Source organism: Eptesicus fuscus, chromosome 11 (genome assembly GCF_027574615.1).
Source record: "Eptesicus fuscus isolate TK198812 chromosome 11, DD_ASM_mEF_20220401, whole genome shotgun sequence".
NCBI classification, from domain to species: domain Eukaryota; kingdom Metazoa; phylum Chordata; class Mammalia; order Chiroptera; family Vespertilionidae; genus Eptesicus; species Eptesicus fuscus.
In genome coordinates, this window is record NC_072483.1 from 29469498 (window position 1) to 29493386 (window position 23889).

At 39.1% G+C, this 23889-nt stretch overlaps 1 protein-coding gene across 1 annotated transcript in view; it reads left to right on the forward strand.

Annotated features, from left to right (window-relative positions):
* Positions 1 to 905: 905 nt before the first annotated feature.
* The window catches only part of MBD5 (methyl-CpG binding domain protein 5), a 164551-nt gene continuing 141567 nt past the window's right edge, over positions 906 to 23889 (forward strand). Inside the window, exon 1 of the mRNA XM_008138704.3 lies at positions 906 to 1017. The gene's annotated coding sequence lies outside the window, so the exon portion shown is untranslated. The remainder of the gene's footprint in view (positions 1018 to 23889) is intronic.

A 23889-nucleotide genomic window follows, 5' to 3' on the forward strand; every position in this document is an offset into this window, starting at 1 on the left:
TAAGGATCATATATTGTATTCAGTTGTCCTATCCATTTAATTTCCTTTTATCTAAAAAAATTCCCCAGCCTTTTTGTGTCATGACATTGACTTTTTTTTTTTTTTAAGTCTGGGCCAATTGTTTGGAAGATGTTCCTTAATTTAGATTTTTCTGAATTTTTAAATTGTTAGATTTAGATTAAATATTCTTGGCAAGAATACTCCATTGGTGATGCTGTGCCTCCTCCAGATAATATAAAGAAGAAATTGGTAACACAGTAGATGAGTACTCTACTATGACTTGATGGAAAGTCCAAAATGAGTTTTCAATTCTCATTGCTTTAATTTTATACTGATAGGTCATTTTTAAGTAGTTTGGTAGTTAAATAGACCAGATATCAGTAAACAGTATTTTAATCAATCCATTGGCTATCACTTGGAACAGCAAAAGTGTTCTATTAAATTGATCAGTTTCTTGTGAGTTTGTAACAGTTTGTGGAACTGATAGAAGTTTCTAATTTGCAAAGTGAGGGCCAAGTGATAATAATATCCACCTCACAGCACTGAGTTGAGAATTACTTGAGATGTGAACAGAAGTGAAATATCACTTACAGTAATATACTCTGTGAAGGGTCTCTATTAATGTAACCAACCCTACCCAGGTATTTATCTTTTAAACCACATATATATCATATACTATTACATATGGCAATGTTCTAAATATTTTATGAATATTAATCTTTGTAGCAAAGATTGGATATTATTATCATCCCCATTTGTAGATGAGGAAACTGAAGTACAGAGAAGATAAATAATTTTTCCAAGGCAGCCTGTACAGCTCCGATGTGTGCTTAAGGATGGTTTTCATTTCACCACTCCTTTAAATTAATGTGTGTGTCTGTGTTACTTCTGTTTCAGAGAGAAGAGGTACTCCCATATAGGGATTCATAAAGACATAGAGCAACTAGAGATTTGCTGCCTCCATTACGCTGCTGGGTCTCACAGCACTTGTTATGTTTTTAAGTTTCTCTCCAGAAGGTAGGAATTGTGTTTTTTTCTCTCCATGAATTATTTATATAATTACAGTTTTCTTGTCTGTGAACTTAATTTTAATTAAATATTAAAAGCATCTTCTGACATCCATAGATTAAATTGCCAAAGAGTTAAGACACATAATCACATTGCCTCTAAAAAAACATTTTCTATTCTAAAGTTAATACATGTTCATTGTAAAAAAATAAATAAGTAAATATATATATGTATATATATATATATATAAAGTAGTACAGAAATGTATAGTAATCCTACCACCTTGAGATAACTATTCTTTATATTTTGTTGTAATTCTTTCTAAATTTGATGCATATATAATACATAAATTATCTATATAATTATTATGGTTATAACTGGCAACAATCTATATATATAAAAGTTTAAGTGACCGAACGAGCAGTCGACCAGTCACTATGATGCACACTGACCACCACGGGGCAGACACTCAATGCAGGAGCTGCCCCCTGGTGGTCAGTGCACTCCCACAGCAAAACTCCCATGGCTGGCCAACATTCCGTGGTCCCTACCCCCCCCCCCCCCCGGTGGCCAACCTCCTGTGGTCTCTACCCCCCCACCACCAGCCAACCTCCCGCGGCCCAATGAGGACTGGGCGAGACAGCCCCAATTGGCCCTGATTGCTGGCCAGGCTGAGGAACACCACCCATGCATGAATTTGCACACCGGGCCTCTAGTAAGGTATAAATTAAACACTCTTTGGCTACAGTGCTTCTTTCACTTAGCAAGTTGTGGCATTTTTCATGCCAGTAAATATCATCCACATTAGCATTGTCAAAGATCATAAAATATTTTAGTTTAAGGGTATAGCATAAATTGTATAACCATTTTCCAATAATTGAGTATTTGAGATGTTTCCAATATCTCCCTGTGGTTAACATGACTTCAGTGAATGTACTTGTGCATCCACCTTTGTATTCATGTCTAATGATACTTAGGACAATTTCTAAAAGTAAGTATTGTAGAACTTTAGAACTTTAGTTCCTAAGCATTCTCTCTGATGGCTCCAGGACCTATAATGTAAGAAAACACTGACTATTATCCACCATCTTGAAGAATATCAATATTTAGTAGTATATTAAGGTCTTAGAAATCAAAATTATGTGATTATAGAATCCTTTCTTAAAATAAAACCTGTCTATGGGCTGTTGAGAGTTGGAAAAGTTGTGCATGTGTAGGGAAGGGGGCATATGGGAAATATTTCTAGTTTCCGCTCAATTTTTCTGAGTCCAAAACTTAAAGCCTATTTTATAAAAAGCAAAGAGAAAATTTTTAAAGGGGAAAATATTTAAGTGCCATTGTATACATTTACATTTCAAATTAAATTTAGACTTGCACACATACACATAAAATACATCTGACAACATCCCACTTAACACTGGAAAATACTAGCTTATGGTATATTCTTTGAAAGGGAATTGGTGGATCAAAAAGTAAATATACTGAAAGTCTACCAGTTTGCATTTTGCCACCAATGTAGGGGAATGCCACTTTCACTGTAGTTTTTTCATTTGATAGTAACTGTTTTTGTTTTACGTAAATCTGATATGAGAAAAGTATATGGTATTTTAATTTTCATTTACTTGATTGCTGGTGAGATAAATGTCTTTTTATACTTTTATTTGTCCATTATTTTTCTTTTATGGCCATCTCATTTATGCCCCATTCCAAATTTTTCTTAGGCTTTTTAATGGATTTTTTTTTTATTGCAAAGAATCAAGAATCATATTAAGAATATTAACACTGTAAATCACATGTTACAATTATGTTTTCCCTCATTTTCATCTTTTTATGTTTTGTTTTTATTTTATGTATTTTAATTTTGCCATGTAAGGTTGGCATCTTATGAGGTTAAATCAGTCTGTCATCTTCATGGATGCTGAATTTGGTGTCTGTATGTGTATTGGCTTTTTCTAAAAAAACTTTTATTATGAATAGTTTCAAACATAGAAAATTTGGGAGAATCTATTCTGTATATATAAAAGCCTAAGTGACCAGCAACTGGCCGACCAGCCGGTAGCTATAATGCACAATGACCAGCAGGAGGCAGATGCTCAACACACAAGCATGGAAACATGGAACAGACTGATGAATCTCAGAGGGAAGGGGGGAGGGAGAGAGGGTGGGAAGAGATTAACCAAAGGTCTTATATGCATACTAGAGGGGTCCCTTGGCTTGGCCTGCGGGGATCAGGCCGAAACTGGCTCTCCAACATCCCCCAAGGATGTGAGAGCACAGGCCAGGCCTTGGGACCCCACTGGTGCACGAATCTGTGCACTGGGCCTCTAGTAGTATAATAAATCCCCATGTATTTCAAACTGGCCTCAATAATTAACAACTCATGGCTAATCTTTTTCTTTTAAAATGCTTATATTATGTTGGAGCAAATGCAGACATTAAGTTATTTCATCTATTAATATTTCAGTATGAGAGTAACTCTAAAGGTAGTTTTACCTAACCTCTGTTTTACATCTGCCATAGTTTTTCTTGCTGAAATCATTGACTTCCACTACAACATACTTATAATGTAATACCAAACATCCACATTAGCTAAGATTAGTGTTATGTAATTTAGGATTTTAAAATAGCCTTCATAAAAATTTAATTATACTGACTACCTATGACAAAAAAAATGTTACTCATTTTTCATGCCTTAAATATACATATATTTATGATCCATACTTTTTTGTTGCTAAAGTTATATCAATAAAAAGCCTCAGTTTCCATTTTTACTGAAGATAAGCCTTATTAGAAGCTATAACTCTTTTTACACCACAATATAGATATTATTTTTCTGTCCTCAGTAGGTACTGTCCTAAATTGTTTTATTAATGGGGGATTTTTCAAGACTTTTGAATAAAACTACATATGCCTCTCCAGAAACATAGCAGAATTTCTTTTTTTGAATCCTTGGTTTAGATGGAATACAAAATTTTACATGTTTTATGTGATTAATATGTGATTACTTTTTAAGGTATCAGTTCAGAAGAAACCAATACCTTTTTTTTTTTTTTTTTATAGATAGGGAAGGAGAGGGATAGAGAGATAGAGTCATCAATGTTGAGAGAGAATCATAGATCAGCTGCCTCCCATACGCCCCACACTGGGGATTGAGCCCATAACCCAGGCATGTGCCCTGACCAGGAATCAAACCATGACCTCCTAGTTCATAGGTCAATGCTCAGCCATTGAGCCACATTGGACAGGCAAGAAAGCAATACTTTCTTAGGGTCTTCTGGAGGAGTGGGGGGGTTTGAAAGTGAATATAATAGTTCAAAGGAAATTAGGATATCACATGATTACTACTGCCAGAAAGAGTACAGAACATAATCAGATGTGGTGCTTATATAAAGAAGGATACAAAGAAAAGTTAGTCTCAACTAGAAATAGAATTGTCAATGTATATGAAAAGCAGAGGAGGAAAATAAGTGTGAACTTTAGTCACGGCTAAGTAAAATCATGTAAGATTTAATAGTTAATAGAGATCTTTGTGTTAGTATAGTCAGGTCACATTATTTTATGAATGAGAAAACAAAAGAACAGAGAGTTTAACCCAGGTTTGTCCAAAATCACACAAATGTTGTTGTTGTTTTTTTAGTTTTCTCAAAGACATTTAAAAAGTTCTAAAACGTTATTATAAACAATAATAAATAACAATTTTTGAGTGCTTACTCTGAACCAGAGAATCTACTAAATATTTTCAATCATTTGTCTCATTTAATCCTCACTTATACTTTGCAAAAAGAACTATTATTATCCCTTTTATAGAGGTAAGGCAACTGACACTAATCCAGGGAGTCTGAGACATATAGCCCTCCCTCAGTAAGATGCATTTCACTATCACTCAAGAAGACAGAATTATGGGAAGAACAGAGAAAGGATTGCAATTAGCAATCCTAGAAATAAGGCAAGAGTGGAAACTTTTGGCAGGTTAGATGGCAAGAAATAATATTTTGACATCCTAAGTAAAAAAAAAGTGAAAGGTCTAGTTAAAGAAATTTGTGGTGTGATTTGACTCTAGCTTATTCTCTGATTTTCAGGGACTATTGCATCCCTCATTTCATTTTTGCAGTTAAAAAAAATTATTTTGGATTTTTGAATAAACAATGTCTTATGAGAACTATAGTACAAAATTCTGAATTTACCAAACTCTTCTCCATTATCACTGCTTTTCATATCCCATTTAAGGACTTTAGAGATCTAGTTGCATGTATTATGCAATGCAGTCCCTAAGTATTTTTGTTATTAAAATATCTTTTTAATAAGTTAGTGAAGAAAGCAACAGTCCAAACAAATTGCCTGTTGCTCTAGGTTTTTATGCTTACTGCAGTGGATCTCTATAGGTGTTTGAATTAGATAAAAAATTAAATCATGAAAGAAGAAATGATTTTCAAAAATGAGTATTCAAGTTTAGTTCTAAATAGCAATAGCAATCACAGTTTTAGCTTGAGGCTTTTCTGAGGGATTGTGAATAATGATTAGGGGAGATTATAGGCCTGAGGCAAAGCCTTGGGACATTCATGCACATAGCCAGCCATTTAGCCTCCAAAAACTAGTCTTTAGGTTGTGGAGTATTGTTTGAAATACCAGAGGGAATCAAACTGAAGCTGTCACTTTATCCCAAGGACCATCTCAGAAGTCTGAAGTTTAAATGGTAACATAAATGTTTACCAAAACAAAAACCCTTGGTAGGTTTTTCAGGTCCTGTTGTGTTATTTTATTTTTACTGCTTTGGGTATGTATATTTATTTGCCTGTAGAAGGAATCCTTTTTTTTTTTTTTTTTTAAATATATATTTTATTGATTTTTTACAGAGAGGAAGGGAGAGGGATAGAGTTAGAAACATCGATGAGAGAGAAACATCGATCAGCTGCCTCCTACACTCTCCCCACTGGGGATGTGCCCGCAACCAAGGTACATGCCCTTGACCGGAATCGAACCTGGGACCCTTGAGTCCGCAGGCCGATGCTCTATCCACTGAGCCACACCGGCCAGGGCAGGAATCCTAATATATAAAAAACCAGGGTCCATAACACACAAAACAACCAAAAGCTCAACCAATCGCAAGTGGGCTGTGGATCAGGCCTGGAAATAGGCTAGGGGAGAGAGAGGCAGGGTCTGATCTGTAGCCTCTGTGGCAGCTGTTGATAAGCACTTGCCCCCCTCTTTTGCTCCAGGCCTGGCCAGCAGCTGCGCCTCTCTCTCTCTCCGGCCTCCACGGGGGCTGCTGATCAGCCCCACCTCTCTGATCAGGCCCTTTAATAGGCCCAGAGATGCTGACTGGCATAAAAATCAACCAATCAGAACCAGATATGGGTGAAGTGCGAAGAGCCAATGGCTGCCTAGGAGGCAGAGCTTTTGACGCTGACTGGCATAGAAACCGACCAATCATAACCTAATCTAGGTGAACTGCAAAGGCAGAACCTCAGGTGGGGGCTGAGGAGGGGTTTTAAGGACAACAGCTGTTTGGTGTAAGGTGTAAGAAAGTGGTTCAATTTTTTAATGACTGGTTTGGCAGTATAGTGCATATGGCTGGCTATCAGTCCAGATATAGGGATTATGTATTTTTGTCTGCCAAGAGCATCTCCTGCTGATGCAAAAGGCTTTCCCCACACCCCATTTAAGCAATCCTATCCTATATAATCTATCTATACTACTAAAAGGGTAATATGCTAATTAGACCGGGTCGACCGACCATCTTCTGGACATCCGACTTCCTTCCAAATAAAGCCATGATGGTGGGGGACAAGGCAGAGGCCGTTAGGGGTGATCAGGCCAGCAGGGGAGGGCAGTTGGAGGTGAGATCAGGCTGGCAGGGGAGGGCAGTTGGGAGAGAGATCAGGCCGGCATGGGAGGGCAGTTAGGGGCGATTAGGCCAGCAGGAGAGAGCAGTTGGTGGCAGGATCAGACTGGCAGGGGAGGGCCATTGAAGGTAAGATCAGGCCTTCAGGGGAAGGCGGTTGGGGGAAACTAGGCCAGCAGGGGAGGGCCGTTGGGAGCAAGATCAGGCCAGCAGGGGAGGGCCATTGGGGGCGAGATCAGGCCGGCAGGGGAGGGCAGTTAGGGGCGGTCATGCAGGCAGGCAGAGAGGTTAGGGCAATCAGGCAGGCAGGCAGGTGAGCGGTTAGGAGCCAGTGGTCCCAGATTGTGAGAGGGATGTCCGAACTGCCTGGGATCGGGCCTAAACCAGTGGTCAGACATCCCCCAAGAGGTCCCTGATTGGAGAGGGTGCAGGCTAGGCTGAGGGAACCCCCCATGCACAAATTTTGTGCACTGGGCCACTAGTTATGTATAACAAATTGTAACACCAAGAAAGTAATATCACTGTTGAGAATTGTGTTTAGCTGGGTAGAGCATCTATTCAGGGGAAATAGGTAAGATTTTTGTTTTTAAAAAGATAATAGCCTTAGCCGATTTGGCTCAGTGGATAGAGCATTAGCCTGCAGACTGAAGGGTCCCAGGTTCCATACTAGTCAAGGGCATATGCCCGGGTTGTGGGCTTGATCTTCAGTAGGGGGCGTGCAGGAGGTACCCAATCAATGATTCTCATCATTGATGTTTCTATCTCTCTCTCCCTCTCCCTTCCTCTCTGAAATCAATAAAAATAAAAAAGATAATAAATGCCACATCTCATTTTTATTAGATTTTCATGGAAATTTATGTTTGAGAGAATTCTGGTTTACTGTTCTTTGCTGAAAATATCTTCTAGCCTGATATCATGTAAAATTATGAACTGGTTAGTGTGGATATTTTGAAAGCCCTAAAGTCTTTTAATTCATGGATAATTATGTATTTTCAGGTACCAAAATCTCAATTTCCTTCTATCTTTACAGCTATTTACTCTCTTTCCTAAAAATTTGTGACTTAAGTTAAAATGACCCTCCCCTTTTAAAACATATTTCCATAATAGATAGTAAAAAAGAGGGAATTAACAAACCAATGTATGTTAATAATAATGATGATAATCATTACTTACCTCGCCCAATGTATAGAATAATAATGATGATAACAGTAATAAAAATAATAGTAATCATCTAATAACTTGAATGAGAATAACTAAACCTTTAAATAGTGTTTACTATATACTAGTTACAATTCTAATATGTTCTACTCATAATTCCATTATTATTCTCATTTTTAAAATGAGGAAACTGAATCAATAAGAGATTAAATAGTAAGTAGGAAATCCAGCATCAGAAAACTGAACAAGGACTTGAGAGCACAGTAGAAAATTCTCAGCCCTTCAGCGTCTCACATCACTTCATACAAGTCTTCATGCTGGGGATATAGTGGCAAACAAGGTGGACATGGTTCCTGATTTCATTAAGTACAAAATCACACAATAATTTATTTCATTTTTATATTACAAGGTGATGGATGAACATATATAGGGACTTCTTGTATTCTGAATCAGGCTGAGATCTGAGGGATGAGTAGAATCCACAGGGCCAAGTGGGATTGGGAAGGAGGACAAGCAGGGGCAACATTATGACTTTTGGTGGGCTCTAGACACTTTTGCCTTCATGTCTCCTGCCTCCAGAAAATATATTAAAAATTATATTTTGCAATTATATTGATATGAAGACAAATATGTTAACATATACATTAAAACATTTCGTGAGACTAAAAGTGTGGTTTTTTTGTATTAATTTATTAGAAATTAAAACAACCCTAACTGGTTTGGCTCAGTAGATAGAGCGTCAGCCTGTGGACTGAAAGGTCCCAGGTTCGATTCTGGTCAAGGGCACATGCCCAGGTTGTGGCTCGATGTCCAGTAGGGAGGCGTGCAGTAGGCAGCCAGTCAATGATTCTCTCCCATCATTGATGTTTCTCTCTCTCTCTCTCTCTCTCTCTCTCTCTCTCTCTCTCTCTCTCTCTCTGAAATAAAAATAAAAATATATTTAAAAAAGAAACTAAAACATTTCATGGACCCTTAAAATATTGTGAGCCTTAAGCATTTGTGCCTACTGTGCCTAATGATAAGTCAGCTCCAGGGGCGGGGCTGGGAGCAGTAATGGGCCAGAAGCATTCCAAATGAAAGGACTAGCATAGACAGAAGATTTCAGAGGCTAGAGAAACCTAAAAGGAGACTAGTGTGGCTAAAGCAGAGAGTTCAGGGGAGGGAGGCATGAGGTGAGACTGGTAAGGCAGGCAGGGCCCTGTAGGCTGTGTTTAGGTTTTTTATATTCTAAGAGCAATGGAAAATCTCCAAAGGGCATGTGTGTGCTTAAATCAAATTAATAATACACATGGTTAAAATCAATAGTTCTTTGGTCCAGCTTTTCCCACTTAAGCCTCACTTCTCTTTCCATTTTCTTCCTGATATTTATCTTCATTTTTCCAAGTAAAAGTAATTTTCCTCCACATCATGTTTTTTATTTATCATTTTAAAGCATATTAACACACACACACACACACATACACACAGGCCTTATATACTCACTCACCCTACCCTCCTCTACCTTTTCTCTATCATTATTCATTTAGTTTTATCTCTATTTTTGGTTTCTCTACTGTAACTGTGGATAATATACTTATACCTTTATTTTTTGTCCCATTAACTATAAATGCTGCTTTGGGATTGTCCCCTGTGTCAGATGAGAGTATTAGTGCACACATCTACTTCATGGTTCTGTTCTCGGTTCTTTAATTTTTCTATTTCTAAAATTGGTTTCATTTACATTTATTTTATAACTACAATTAAGTATGTATATTATTGTGTCAAAGGGGCCTTTGCATCTGCTGTTCCCTCAATCTGGAAATTCATTCACCCAGATTACCACATTGCTTGGTCCTTCCCTTCCTTAAATTCTTGACCCTAGAGGCAGCTGCTCAGTAGGGCCATTCCTGGCCATCTTATTGGAAATATCCATTCTACTACCTGGCATTCTTGCTCTACTTTCCTTGTTATTTTTTTCTACATAGTATTTATTGTTAATATAAATAACATTTTCACTTCACCTAATTTCTGAAATTATTGTCACTTTCTACATTCTTGACTATAGCTTCAAGAAGACAACAATTATTATCTGTTTTAACTAATTTATTATTCCCCCCCTCACTATTATATTCTCAGTCGCTAAATCAGTGCCAGACACACAATCATTTGAATTAATGGGTAACTATATTTCCAAATGTTCTTCTTTGGTTATATGTCCTTATTTATGCAATTTTTTAGTTTTCTTAAAATTTGGAATTGCCTTTCGTCTTTTTGCATTATTTGTATTTTTTCTAATTTTTCAAATTGCTTTATTTTTTAAATATTTTATTTTTTAGTTACAGTTGACATACAATATTATATTAGTTTCAGGTGTACAACCTAGTGATTAGACATTTATATAACTTACAAAATGATCACCCCAATAAAACTACTATACATCTTATACCATACATAGTTATTACATTATTATTAACTACTAAAGGCCCAGTGCACGATTTGTGCACAGGTAGGGTCTCTTGGGGTGGCCTGCAGGGATCGGGCCGAAACCCACCTGCAGTCCAACGCCACCTGCAGCTCCTATCTGCTGCTCCCACTCATCCTGGCCCCGTGTGCCAGCTGTGGACTTGCGCCCAATCAGTCCCATTTGGGAGAGGGCTCGCGCTGCTACAGCAGTGCTCACCAGCCATGAGCCCTGCGTCTGGCGCCCTCCCAAGGGGAGTGGCCTGTGGGATTGGGCTGAAACTGGCTCTCTGACATCCCCCTGGTATCTGGAATTTATTTTCCTTCTACAATTGAAACTTTGTAGCCTGGAGCGGAGCCAAGCCTGGGGCTCCCTCCGAGGTCAGCAGCCATTTGTGTTGGGGTTATAATTGAAACTTTGTAGCCTTAAGCGGAGGCCTGGGCCCGGCCAGGGTGTGCGGAAAGCTTTGCTTCCCCTGTTGCCAGCTGCAACCCTGGCCTGCTCTCTCAAGCTCCATTCTGCCATTTGTTTGAATTTGTTTACCTTCTATAATTGAAACTTTGTAGCTGGAGTAGAGGCTTAGGCCTGGCAAGGGCAGGCGGAAAGCTTGGCTTCCTCTGTTACCTAGGAAACCTTGCTCTCTGTGGCTGTAGCCATCTTGGTTTGGGTTAATTTGCATACTCGCTCTGATTGGATGGTGGGCGTCGCTTGTGGGCGTGTCAGAGGTATGGTCAATTTGCATATTTTTCTATTATTAGATAGGATATACCAGATGTACCAGTAAATAATGCTGATTTTGTAATCAAAGAAAACATGATAATTTCAGGAGAAACATCAAAAGTGCTTTATTCCATCGCCATCTACACATTTCCCCCATCTTTCAGGTAATTTGTGAATATCATCCCAATAGAACTTTTCTTGTTTTGAGGCAAACCATTCAGAGACCAAATTTTCCACTTCTTTGTACATTTTGAGGTGCTGCTCAGAATGTGCATGTGCCATCCATTGGAACAAGTGGTAATCTCAAGGAGCAAGGTTTGGTGAATACAGCAGGTGGGTTAATACTTCCCAGGCAAAATCTTTTAATGTGTCTTTAACTGGGTTTTTTGTTTGTTTGTTTGTTTTTGTTTGTTGTTTGATTGTTTTGTTTTGTTTTTTTGTTTTTTAAATATATTTTTATTGATTTCAGAGAAGGAGGTAGAGGGAGAGAGAGATAGAAACATCAATGATGAGAATCATCAATTGTCTGCCTCCTGCACACCCCCTACTGGGGATGGAGCCCACAACCCAGGCATGTGCCCTGACCCAGAATAGAACTGTGACCTCTTGATAGGTCAACGCTCAACCACTGAGCAACACTGGTTTGGACAGATCATTGTCAGTCAGGCTGACCTCAAATCACTTTTGATGGTGGTTATGTATATCAACTTTCCTCTTCTCTAGCTCTTTATAAACTCTTGGGGACAAGGACTATGTCTGACTCATCACTGAATCTCATTTTCTTTTTTTTCTTCTTCTTTTTTTTTAAATTTAATAAATCTTTATTGTTCAGATTATTACAATTGTTTCTCCTTTTTTTCCCCCCATATCTCCCCTCCACCCGGTTCCCTCCCCCCTCTCTCCTTACCTCCCCGCCCCCCCCGCTGTCCTCATCCATAGGTGTATGATTTTGTCCAGTCTCTTCCCGCAGCCCCCACACAGACACCCCTTTCCCCCTGAGAATTACCAATCCACTCCGATTCTATGCCCCTGATTCTATTATGTTCACCAGTTTATTCTGTTCAGATTTTTAATTCACTTGACTTTTAGATTCACTTGTTGATAGGTATGTATTTGTTGTTCATAATTTTTATCTTTACTTTTTTCTTCTTTTTCCTCTTTTTAAATAATACCTTTTAGCTTTTCATATAATACTGGTTTGGTGGTGATGAACTCCTTTAGCTTTTTCTTATCTTTGAAGCTCTTTATCTGCCCTTCAATTCTGAATGATAACTTTGCTGGGTAGAGTAGTCTTGGTTGTAGGTTCTTGCTATTCATCACTTTGAATATTTCTTGCCACTCACGTCTGGCCTGCATAGTTTCTGTTGAGAAATCAGCTGATAATCGTATGGGTGCTCCCTTGTAAATAACTAACTGTTTTTCTCTTGCTGCTTGTAAGATTCTCTCTTTGTCTTTTGCTCTTGGCATTTTAATTATGATGTGTCTTGGTGTGGTCCTCTTTGGATTCCTTTTATTTGGGGTTCTGTGTGCTTCCTGGACTTGTAAGTCTATTCTTTCACCAGGTTGGGGAAGTTTTCGGTCATTATTTCTTCAAATAGGTTTTCAGTGTCTTGCTCCCTCTCTTCTTCTGGCACCCCCATAATTCTGATGTTGCTATACTTAACATCAGAATTATGGGGGTGCCAGAAGGCTCCTTACAATATCTTCAACTTTCTGAATTCTCTTCTCTTCTTGCTTTTCTGGAGGCATGTCCTTTGCCTCTTTGTATTCCAAATCTTTGACTTGATTCTTGCATTCCTCTAGTCTGCTGTTGGGTCTCTCTATAATATTTTTAATTTCAGTCAGTGTATGTTTCATTTCTAGTTGGTGCTTTTTCATATCCTCGAGGGTCTCATTAAATTTATCAGCCTTTTCCATGAAATTCTTGAAAAACCTTATAATCGTGGTTTTGAACTCTATGTCCATTCGTTTGTTCTCCATTTCTTTCGTTTGGGATCTGTTTCCTTGCCTCCTCATTTTCGCTGCTTCCCTGAGTTGGTTAGGGTAGCTTTGTGTACTAGGTGTCCTATTGGTTTAACGGCTCAGTCTCCCAGTTACCTGAGGTGGATGCTCTTTGTGCACCCCTTAGTGGACTGTGTGTAAAGCCTTGTTGTAGTTAAGTCTTAATTGTTGTTGGTGTCACTGGGAGGAATTGACCTCCAGGCCAATTGGCTGTGAGTACCCGCTGTGTCTATAAAGGAAGAATTGCTGTGCTGGAGACACGTTTATGGGGCAGGACTTGTTCCAGTAGGGCTTTGGTGCTCACTGAGTCTGCCTCTTGAATGTGTCCCTTACAAGCGTGGTTGAAATCTTGTGTCATTTCACACCGACCACTAGATGCCCTAGTTTCTGGATCTCCAATGGGGTGCAGGTCAGCTACTGTCTGAGGCCCCCCAGCAGGAGTTACAGCAAGAACTAGTTTTCTCCTCTTTGCTTGAGGTTTGGCAGTTTTGGAGCAGTTTGACTGGAGCTGCAGTTTATTTGGTTAAGCTGCCACAAAGCAGGCCATTTATATGCAAAAGCCGCTGTGTGGAGCCTTGGCGGGTTTGTAGAATGTTTGGGGCGGGGTCTCAGGGCAGGGCGGGGTCTCAGGGCGTCACTAGGCTAAGGCGTGGCAAACGGCGATGGCTGCCGTCAGCCGTCTCTGCCTTTCCGTGTTTCCAAGTCCCCATGTCCCACGCTCCAGCACAGTAAACACTGATTGCTGGGTGCACCTCTGTAAGAAAGTCACTCTCACTTTCCGACCTGATGGCCAAGAGTCCAGCTTCTCCCCGTAGGTGTCTGGGTCCCCCGCGTGTCCCCAGAAACTGGAGTTCAGAGTGATTGGGAGCTTGTCTCCCTTCAGGTTGAAAAAAAGCTGCACGCCCCGTCGCCTGCCACCAGCCCGCTACGCGCGCCTCCATACCTCAGCTTTTCCGCGTTTTGTTCTCCTTTCGTTTTCCTTCTTAGTTGTAAATCTACCATTCAGCCAGCTTTCCCGTGGTTCTGGGTGGTAGATGCTTTGTCTTTTAGTTGTATTTTGAAATTGTTGTGCACGGCAGCAGTTTAGTTGTTTAACTTTGCCGCCATCTTGGTTCCTCCCTCTTTAACTGGTTTTGAAGTGTGTGATGGTGCGTTATCATGAAGCAAAATTACTTTGCCATGTCTTCTGGCCCATTCTGGTCGTTTTATGATCAAAGTGTGGTTCAAATTGTTTATTTGTTGTCAGTAGTGATCAGTATTAACGGTTTCACCTGGTTTTAGAAGCTCATCTTACACCACACCTTCCTGATCCCACCAAACGCAGAGCATTGTCTTCTTTCCGAAGCGATTTGGCCTTGCAGTAGATGTTGATGGTTGACCTGGATCAACCCATGATTTTGTGCATTTGGGATTCTCAAAATAAATCCACTTTTCATCGCCAGTCACAATTTGATGCAAAAAAGACTTTCTTTGGTGCCATTGAAGCAACATTTTACTGATGATTTTTTGGTTTTCCATTTGTCTTTCATTCAGTTGATGTGGCACCCATTTTCCTTCCTTTAAAATCTTTCCCATTGCTTGTAAACGATCCAAAATTGTTTGCTGAGCAACATTTAATCTTTCTGCAAGTTGTTTTTTGAGTTTGACACACATCTTCATCCAATTATGCTTGTAATTGTTGGTCTTCAAACTTTTTTGGTTGACCTGGACGTCTTTCTCTTTCACATTGAACATTGAAATCATCAATTTTAAAGTGTTTAAACCAGCGTTCACAAGTATCTTGAGATGGAGCATGTTCACCAGAAGCTTCCCAAAGTATAGATAACTTTCAGCAGCCCTTTTCTTCAAAATAAAGTAATGAATTAAAACTTCCCGCACATGCTCTTTTTTGGGCACGAAATTCGACATTTTTCAGTGTAAAAATATCTATGATGTTCATACCTTCAGAAAATTTGACATATGAAGTTTTGAAACTTGTTGTCAATACAACAAAATAGCATACATATCAAATCACTTATATATCAACATATGTATAACTCCCTCTATTAAAAAATATTCGCATTATTAACTGGTACACCTGGTATATTTGCTGCCATTTTGTTATTTTTATTTTTGATCTTTTTATTTTCTTCTTCTTCTTAAATAATATTCTTTAACATTCTTATAATAGTGGCTTGGTGGTAATGAACTGCTTTGGCTTTTTCTTGTCTGGAAAGCTCTTTATCTGTCCTTCCATTCTAAATTATAGCTCTCCTGGGGAGAGTAATCTTGATTGTAGGTCCTTACTTTTTACCACTTTTTTAAAAAATTAATTTCTTTTTTTGTTGTTTAAAGTATTACATATGTCTCCTTTTTCCCCCCCATCAACCCTTCCTCTGGCCACTCCCACCCCCAAGGACAAACTCCCACCGCCCCAGTGTCTGTGACCATTGGTTATGCTAATATGCATGCATACAAGTTCTTTAATTGATCTCTTACACACCCCAACACACACCCTCCCCTGCCTTTCCTCTGAGGTTTCACAGTCTGTTTGGTGCTTATCTGTCTCTGGATCCATTTTTGATCATCAGTCTATGTTCATCATATTCCACAAATAAGTGAGATCATGTGATATTTATCTTTCTCTGACTGGCTTATTTTGCTTAGCATTATGCTCTCCAGGTCTATCCATGCTGTTGCAAATGGCAAAAGTTCCTTCTTTTTTATAGCAGCATAGTATTTCATTGTGTAGATTTACCACAGTTTTCTAATCCATTCATCTGTTGATGGGCACTTAAGCTGTTTACAAACCTTAGCTATTGTAAATTGTGCTTCTATGAACATAGGGGTGCATTTGTCCTTTATGATTGGTCTTTCTTATTTCTTGGAATATATTCTTAGAAGTGGAATTACTGGGTTGAATGGGAGTTCTATCTTTAACTTTTTGAGGAAACTCCATACTGTTTTCCACGGTGGCTGTACCAGATTGCATCACTTTTAATATTGCTTGGCAATCCCTTCTGGCCTGCAAACTTTCTGTTGAGAAATCAGCTGCCAGTCTTATGGAAGCTCCCTTGTAACTAACTGCTTTTTCTTGCTGTTTTTAAGATTTTCTCTTTGTCTTTAACCTTTTGCATTTTAATTATGCTGTATCTTGGTGTGGCCTCTTTGGGTTCAGTTTTGGACTCTCTGTACTTCCTGGACTTGTATGTATGTCTGTTTTCTTCACCGGATTAGGGAAGTTTTATGCCATTTTTTTCAAATAGGTTTTCAATTGCTTGTGCTCTCTCTTCCCCTTCTGGAATCCCCAGATGCAAATGTTGGTACACTTGATGTATACTCTTCTCATGTTTTGGATTCTTTCTTTCCTTTTGCTATTCTGATTGAGTATTTTCTGGGATCTTATCTTCCAAATTGCTGATTTTTATCCTTTGCTTCCTCTGATCTTCTGTTGATTCCCTCTAATGTAGTCTTCATTAAGATACTGTATTCTTTGTTTCTGATTGGTTCTTTTTTATGTTTTCTATCTGCATTTTTATGTTTTCTCTCTTTTTGTACAGCCTACTTTAGTGAAGCATATCCTTAGCAACTTCCTAAGAACATGATAACTTTCACATGTTTGAAATGTTCTTTATTTTATTTTTAACTAGAGGTGTATCCAGGACCTAACTTTAGAACATATAAGCCTAGGAGTAGGACCTGACTGGAGGGCGGGGGTTAGGGGGTGGGAAGAGGAGAGGTGGGGTTGGAGTGGGGATGTGTGCATCAGTATTGACAAGGGAGAAAAATGCATTAAAAGATGCCATGTTTTTGTTTTGTTTTTAATATATGTTTATTGATTTCAGAGAGGAAAGGAGAGAGAGAGAGAGAGAGAGAGAGAGAGAGAGAGAGAGAGAGAGAGAGAGAGAAACATCAGTGATGAGAGGGAATCATTGATTGGCTGCCTCCTGCACGTTGGACCAAGCCCACAACCCAGGCATGTGCCCTAGACCAGAATCGAACCTGGGACCCTTCGGTCCGCAGGCCAACACTCTATCCACTGAGCCAAACCAGCCAGGGCAAAAGATGCCATGTTTTGACGTTTTAGACATCAAAAGTTCCTTCTTTTTTATAGCAGCGTAGTTTTCCATGTCTAAAAACTCACATTTTGTACCACTTCTACTTACTTTTTTAAAAATAGGAATCATTGTGTTAAAAATTGTAGAAAAGACCTTTAAAGAATATGCTGAGGAGAAGCAATTGCTGCCAATCTGTGTGTCATCTAAATTCTAGTTTATCTCTGAATTTGGAAGGTGATGTTCCACAGACTTCTAAAATTCTTTCGCACCAGCCTCAGTTCTTTGTAGCTTGTCTGCTCTTTCCTTCTGACAACTTTTGGAGCCTGCTCTTGTTTTTCTTGGCATTTTTTCACTTCCTAATGATGTAGGTGTAGGCTTTTCCTCTTCATGTTGTATTTAGTGAACACTTTCATCTGAGGAGTTTCATCTCTAAAAAAATTATCCTGTATTATATCTTTAGCAATTCTCCCCCTTTTCTTTTCCTTCTTATTCTTTCCTCTGTAGCTTCTGTTATTCTACGAAGGACCACATGAGTTGAATAATTAATGTCATGTCTTTTCAATGATACTTTCTGTTTATTTTAAAATCTGCTTTTAGGCAATGCTTTCAATTCCTAAACAAGACCAAAAAAAAGATTCATAGGAGGCTTGAAATGGAAAATTATGTTTTTGTTTTCTAAGAATCTTTCACTCTCTGGAGTTTTAGTTTGTCATTTATTTGTTTTGCTTGTTTGTTTTAAGTTGAAAAGGGCAGTGATTAAGAGCAGTGATTTTTGAAATCAGACTGGGTTTGAAACTCTATCTCTCACATTTAGTAACTCTGTAACCTTGAGCAATTTTACATTGTGTGTCTCTGACCTAATATGAAATGTGGTAATAGTAGTACATTGGATCCAGGGGTCTGAGGATTCAATGAGTTGATAAACATAAAACACTAATAATGATATCTGGAATATAGTAAGCCTTATATGTATTTGCTATAATCATTACTATTATAATTATTATCATTATTATTGTGTAGATATGACACCTACTCACTTTTCCTGAGAATACTAGTTAGAGTTCATTCCTTTTTTTTTCTTCTTCTTCTTTTTTAAGAAGACAACTATTTCTCTGATTTGGTAGATTTTTAAAAATTTTTATTGAATTTATTGGGGTTACATTGGTTAATAAAATTATATAGGTTTCAGGTGTACAATTTTATAATTATGCTCTGTATTGTGTGTTCCCCATCCAAAGTCAAGTCTCCTTCTGTCACAGTTTATCCTCCACTCCCCTTTTCCTTCTGGTAACCACCATATTGTTGTCTGTTTCTTTGAGGTCTTTTGTTTGTTTGTTGCTTAATCCCTTCACCTTTTTCACTCAGCTCTCCCCACCCCTCTCCTCTAATAGCAGTCAGTCTGTTTTCCGTACATATGTGTCTGTTTCTAGTTTGTTTGTTCATTTGTTTTGTCCATTAGGTCCCAAATATAGGTGAAATCATATGATATTTACTTGTCTTTCTTTGACTGGCTTATTTCACTTAGCATAATACTTTCCAGATCCATTCATGCTGTCACAAAACAATAAGATTTCCTTCTTTTTTATGGCCAAGTAATATTCCATTGTGTAAATGTACCACAACATTTTTATCCACTTACCTACTACTAATGGGCATTTGATTTGATTCCAAATTTTTACTAGTAAATACATTGCAATGAACATAGGGGTGTGTATATTCTTTCTAATTAGTGTTTCAGTGGGTTGTCCTTTTAACTTTTTTTATTGTTTCCTTTGCTGTACAAAAGCTTTTTAGTTTGATGTAGTCCTATTTGTTTTTTGTTTGTTTTTTTTTCTTTTCTTTCCTTTACTTGAGGAGTCAAAAAATATTGGTATGAGAAATGTTCGAGATTTTTACTGCATATGTTTTCTTCTAGGATTTTTAAGGTTTCAAGTCTTACATTTAAGTCTTTAATACATTTTGAGTTTATTCTTCTGTATGGTGTGAGGAAATGGTCTAATTTAATTTTTTGCATGTATCTGTACAATTTTCCCAATACCACTTGTTGAATAGACTATCTTTACCGCATTATATGTTCATGCCTCCTTTGCCAAATATTAGTTAACTTTGAAGGTGTAGATTTATTTCTTGGCTCTCTATTTTGTTCCATTAATCTATATGTCTGTTTTTATGCCAGTACCATGCTGTTTTTATTACTATGGCCTTGTAGTATAGTTTGATATCAGGTAGCATGATTCCTCCAGATTTGTTCTTCTTTCTCTAGATTGCTGTTGCTATTTGGGCTCTTTTGTGGTTTATAAATTTTTGGAATATTTGTTCTATTTCTATGAGATACATATTGGTATCTTGATTGGAATTACATTAAATCTATAGAATACTTTGGGTAGTATGGAGATTTTAATTATGTTAATTTTTCCTATCTATGAACATGATATATGCTTCCATTTATTTGTACCTATAATTTCTTCAGTGTCTTACAATTTTTTGAGTCCAGGTCTTTTGCATTTTTGGTTAAGTTTACTCCAAGGTATTTTTAATGCAATTATACGTGGGATTGCTTTCTTAGTTTCTCCTTCTGATAGCTCATTATTGGTATATAAAATGCAGCTGATTTCTGGATATTTATTTTGTATCCTGCTACTTTACTGAATTTATTTGTCAGTTCTAGTCGTTTTGGAATGGAACCTTTAGTATCATGTCATCTACAAATAATAACAGTTTTATTTCTTCTTCTTCTTCTCTAATTGCAGTGGCCAGGACTTCCAGTACTGTGTTGAATAAAAGTTGTGAAAGTAGACATCCTGTCTTGTTCCAGATCTTAATTGGAACACTTTTAGTTTTTGCCCTTTGAGTATGATGTTAGCTCTGGGTTTGTCGTATATGGCCTTATTATATTGAGGTATGTTTCCTCTTATCTCACTTTGCTGAGAGTTTTTATCATAAATGGGTGCTGGATTTTATCAACTGCTTTTTCTGCATCTATTGGTAAGATCATGTGATTTTTATCCTTCATTTTGTTTATGTGGTGTATTACATTTACTGCTCTATCGATATTGTACCAATCTTGCATCCCTGGAATAAAACCTATTTGATCAAGTTGCATAATTTTTTTAAATAGTTTGCTGGATCTGGTTTGCTAATATTTTGTTTAATATTTGTTTACATCAGAGTTATTAGCCTATAATTTTTTTTATTTGTAGTGTCCTTATCTGGTTTTGGAATTAGGATAATGCTGGCCTTGTAAAATGAGCTTGTGAGTCTTCCCTCCTCTTGAATTTTTTGAATCGTTTGAGAAGATTAGGTGTTAGATCTTCTTTGAATGTTTAATAACATTTACCTGTGAAGCCATCTGGTCCAGGAGGTTTATTGGGGAGAGTATTTATTATTATTATTGCTAGGGGCTCAGTGCATGAATTCGTGCACCTTGAAAGGAACTGTGGGCCGCGAGGCTGTGATAGGCACAGGGGAGGGTCTCGGCCTATCATTCACGCCCCAGCCCGGCCCCTCCCGCCATGGCCCCTGGTCCCCTGTCTTCCAGCAGCCCCGCTCCCACCACCATGGCTCCCGTGTGCTGACAGCACCGGCCCCATCTTACCCACTGATGGTGCAGAGTGATTGGGGCCAGTGCCAGCAGCGGGTTCGAGTGGGGCCAGCGCCGTCAGCAGGTGAGAGCAGCGGCTGCTGCCCCAATCGCCCCTCAAGAGCAGGGGGAAGTGGAGAAGCCCTCAGGGGCGATTAGGGCCAGCAGCCGCCGCTTATACCCTCTGATGGCGCCAAGTGATCGGGACCAGCGCCAGGCACCAGCAGCGGGTATGAGTGGCGGCTCTGTCACCAGCTGTGGGTGCGAGCTGGGCTGGTGCCAGCAGCAGGTGTGAGTGCCAGGTGGGACCACAGCGTGTGGGAGCAAAGAATTTTCAGTAGCCACCGGAGGCTCGCCCCGATGACAGCGACCAGCGCCCCACCTTGGTCTGGCGCCCCCGCTCACCTGCTCCACCATTCCTCTGCGGCCAACGCCTGCCATGTTCCGCACACGCCCCCTGGTGGTCAGCGCACATCATAGCAACTGGTTGTTCCATTGTTCCACCATTTGGTCTATTTGCATATTAGCCTTTTATTATGTAGGATTACTGCTTCAATTTTATTCATTGTAATCTGTCTATTTAGATTCTCTGGTTCTTCCTGATTCAGTTTTGGAAATCAGTTGTATGTTTCTAGAAATTTATCCATTTCATCCCAATAGCCCAATTTTTTTGTCATATGGTTGTCTATAATATTTTCTTATAATCCCTTATACTTCTGTGGACTCAGTTGCTACTTCTCCTCTTTCATTTCTGATTTTATTGAAGCTAGGGCTCAGCACCAGTAGGGTGTTTGAGGGAACAATGGCCCTCATCCTAGAGCCACACAACTCAAAATCTTTTCAAAATTCTGCCAGAAGGCCAAACTCAACAGGATGGGGCTGCCTGGACTTAGAGGGGTGAGGCTAGTGGATCTACTGTGAGAGCGAAGCTCTGGTCAGGCTTGTGGGAAGGTCGGAAAAGTGGTCCCCGCCCCAAAGCCACACAACTCAGCCTATCCCAGATTCTGCCCAGACCTAGGCAGGGAAGAGCCACCTGGAGTCAAGAAGGTGGGGCCACCTTGAGCCCAGAGGGTGGGGCTAGAGGCTCTCCTGTGAGAGGGAGGCTCCAGTCAGGTTCACAGGAAAGTGGGAGGAATGGCCTTAGCCCCAAAGCCACACCACTCAGCCACTGACACCCCCTGAGTTTGCTCAGACCTCTGCACACCAGCCCAGGCACCTGACTCTTCAGCAAGGTGTGACCTACAGAGGCTGATGTGACAGGGAGTCTAGAGGGTGGGGCTATTGCATTCCCCCATGCTGATGCCATCAGGAGGGCCATGCTCCACCCAAGAAAGATAGGGTCTGGGGTTCAGGAGAGTGACTCAGCACAGGGGTCCTGGTGGCTCTCCTTTCAGCTCTCTCCCCAGAGCCACAGTAGTCTCTCAAACAACTCGAGTCCACTCTACCCTCCCTCTGCCAGAACCCAAGACTGTGAACATGGTTTTGTGTGTTCGCCCTTGAGGAGGGAACGTGTGTCTCTGTCTCCCCCTGGCAGACAGAATCCCCACTGATTTTCACAGCCAGATATTATGGGGGTGCCTTTTTCTAGCTCTGGTGCTCTGGACTGGAGAGCCTGGCATGGGGTTGAGTCCTCAAGCTCCTCAGGAAAAACCTTTGCAGCTGAGATACCCTCTGGAATCTCAGCCACCACAGGTGGGAGCAGAGTCAGCCCTTTTCACGTTGCTGCCCTTCCTACCAGCCTTGATGTGGCTTCTTCTGTAAATCCTTGGTTATGAGACTTCTCTTCAGCTAGTCATTAGTTGATTATTCAGATGGATTGTTTTACATTTTAGTTGTAATTCCAGTTTCGTCGTTGGAGGAGGTGAGTGTACTGCCATTTTGGATTTCCTAGAGTTCTTTTAAAGATCACTTTTTCCCTAAATTACTCATTTCTTCCACTTCAGCTTCTTTTTTCTTTTTGTTTATTTTTATTTCTCTTTTTTTATGCAGGATGCTTTCTGTAAATACCTGACAATCCTTAGTTACAGGTTCATATTTAACAGTGAGACAATAAATAGCTGATTGGGAACTTTGCATTACAAAGGCAGCTTTCCTGATTTCTGGTGTTAAGGGTGATTAGCTAGGGGAGAGTCTCTTAAGTGCCAGACATTGAAGCTATTCTTGGCTCTGGGATTGATTCCCTCCAAGAGGAACCCTTTGATTGTTGCTTTAAGAATGCCTTGTTTCACTAGATGTGGACACCAAGGGTTCCTTATGCAATTAATATCCCCATTTTCAGCCCCACCTCGCACTCCTACTCTCACTGCTACTCTTTCATCAGGCATCCATGAGCCTCTGAACCTCTCTGTGTTTCTTTACTTTGCTGAGTACCATCTTGGCTTTTACCACTCCACGTCTGCTGTAGGCCAAGATCTCCTGTGCTCCACTGCAGTAGTCTTTTTCTGTTTTCCAGCTCACTTTCATTTTTTGAAAACTCTTCTCTATTGATGACCTATCTTCCATTTGCGGTGGTGTTATTTTTTTTTTTTCATTTTTGTACTATCTTTTTAGTAGTTCTTAAATGAAGTAAAAAATTGTATGGTCTACCTACCATCTTTAACTAGAAGTCATTGAAAATTTGTAAACAGAAAATTGACCAGGTCAAGTCTCATTTAACAAAGATCACCCTAGTTAGAGTTTTAATTATAGCAACATGAACTAGCAGACTATGTTCTACTAGATGTAATTATATGATGCTTATACCACTTAGCACAAAATATAATTTAATAAAATAATTTATTAAAATAATGATATAATAGTACATTCTTACACATAAGTGGACCAGCATTTAATGGAAAGCAGTAATCTAGAAATTTGTTAACTATTTTTCTCCTACTAAATGCAAAATAGACTTATTGTATTATGTAAATATATTATATCATAGTATATTAATAAATTATATCATATTTTTATAATATATTACTCTCCAAGTCAAAACCAGAATGACTTTCTTCAGAAATGACCTAATCTCTATCTACCAGTGCTTTCCATCTGTTTCTTAATAACAAAACATCTCTTATCATTGAATATAAAAGTTATTTTGCATAGAATAGCAATAAATTAA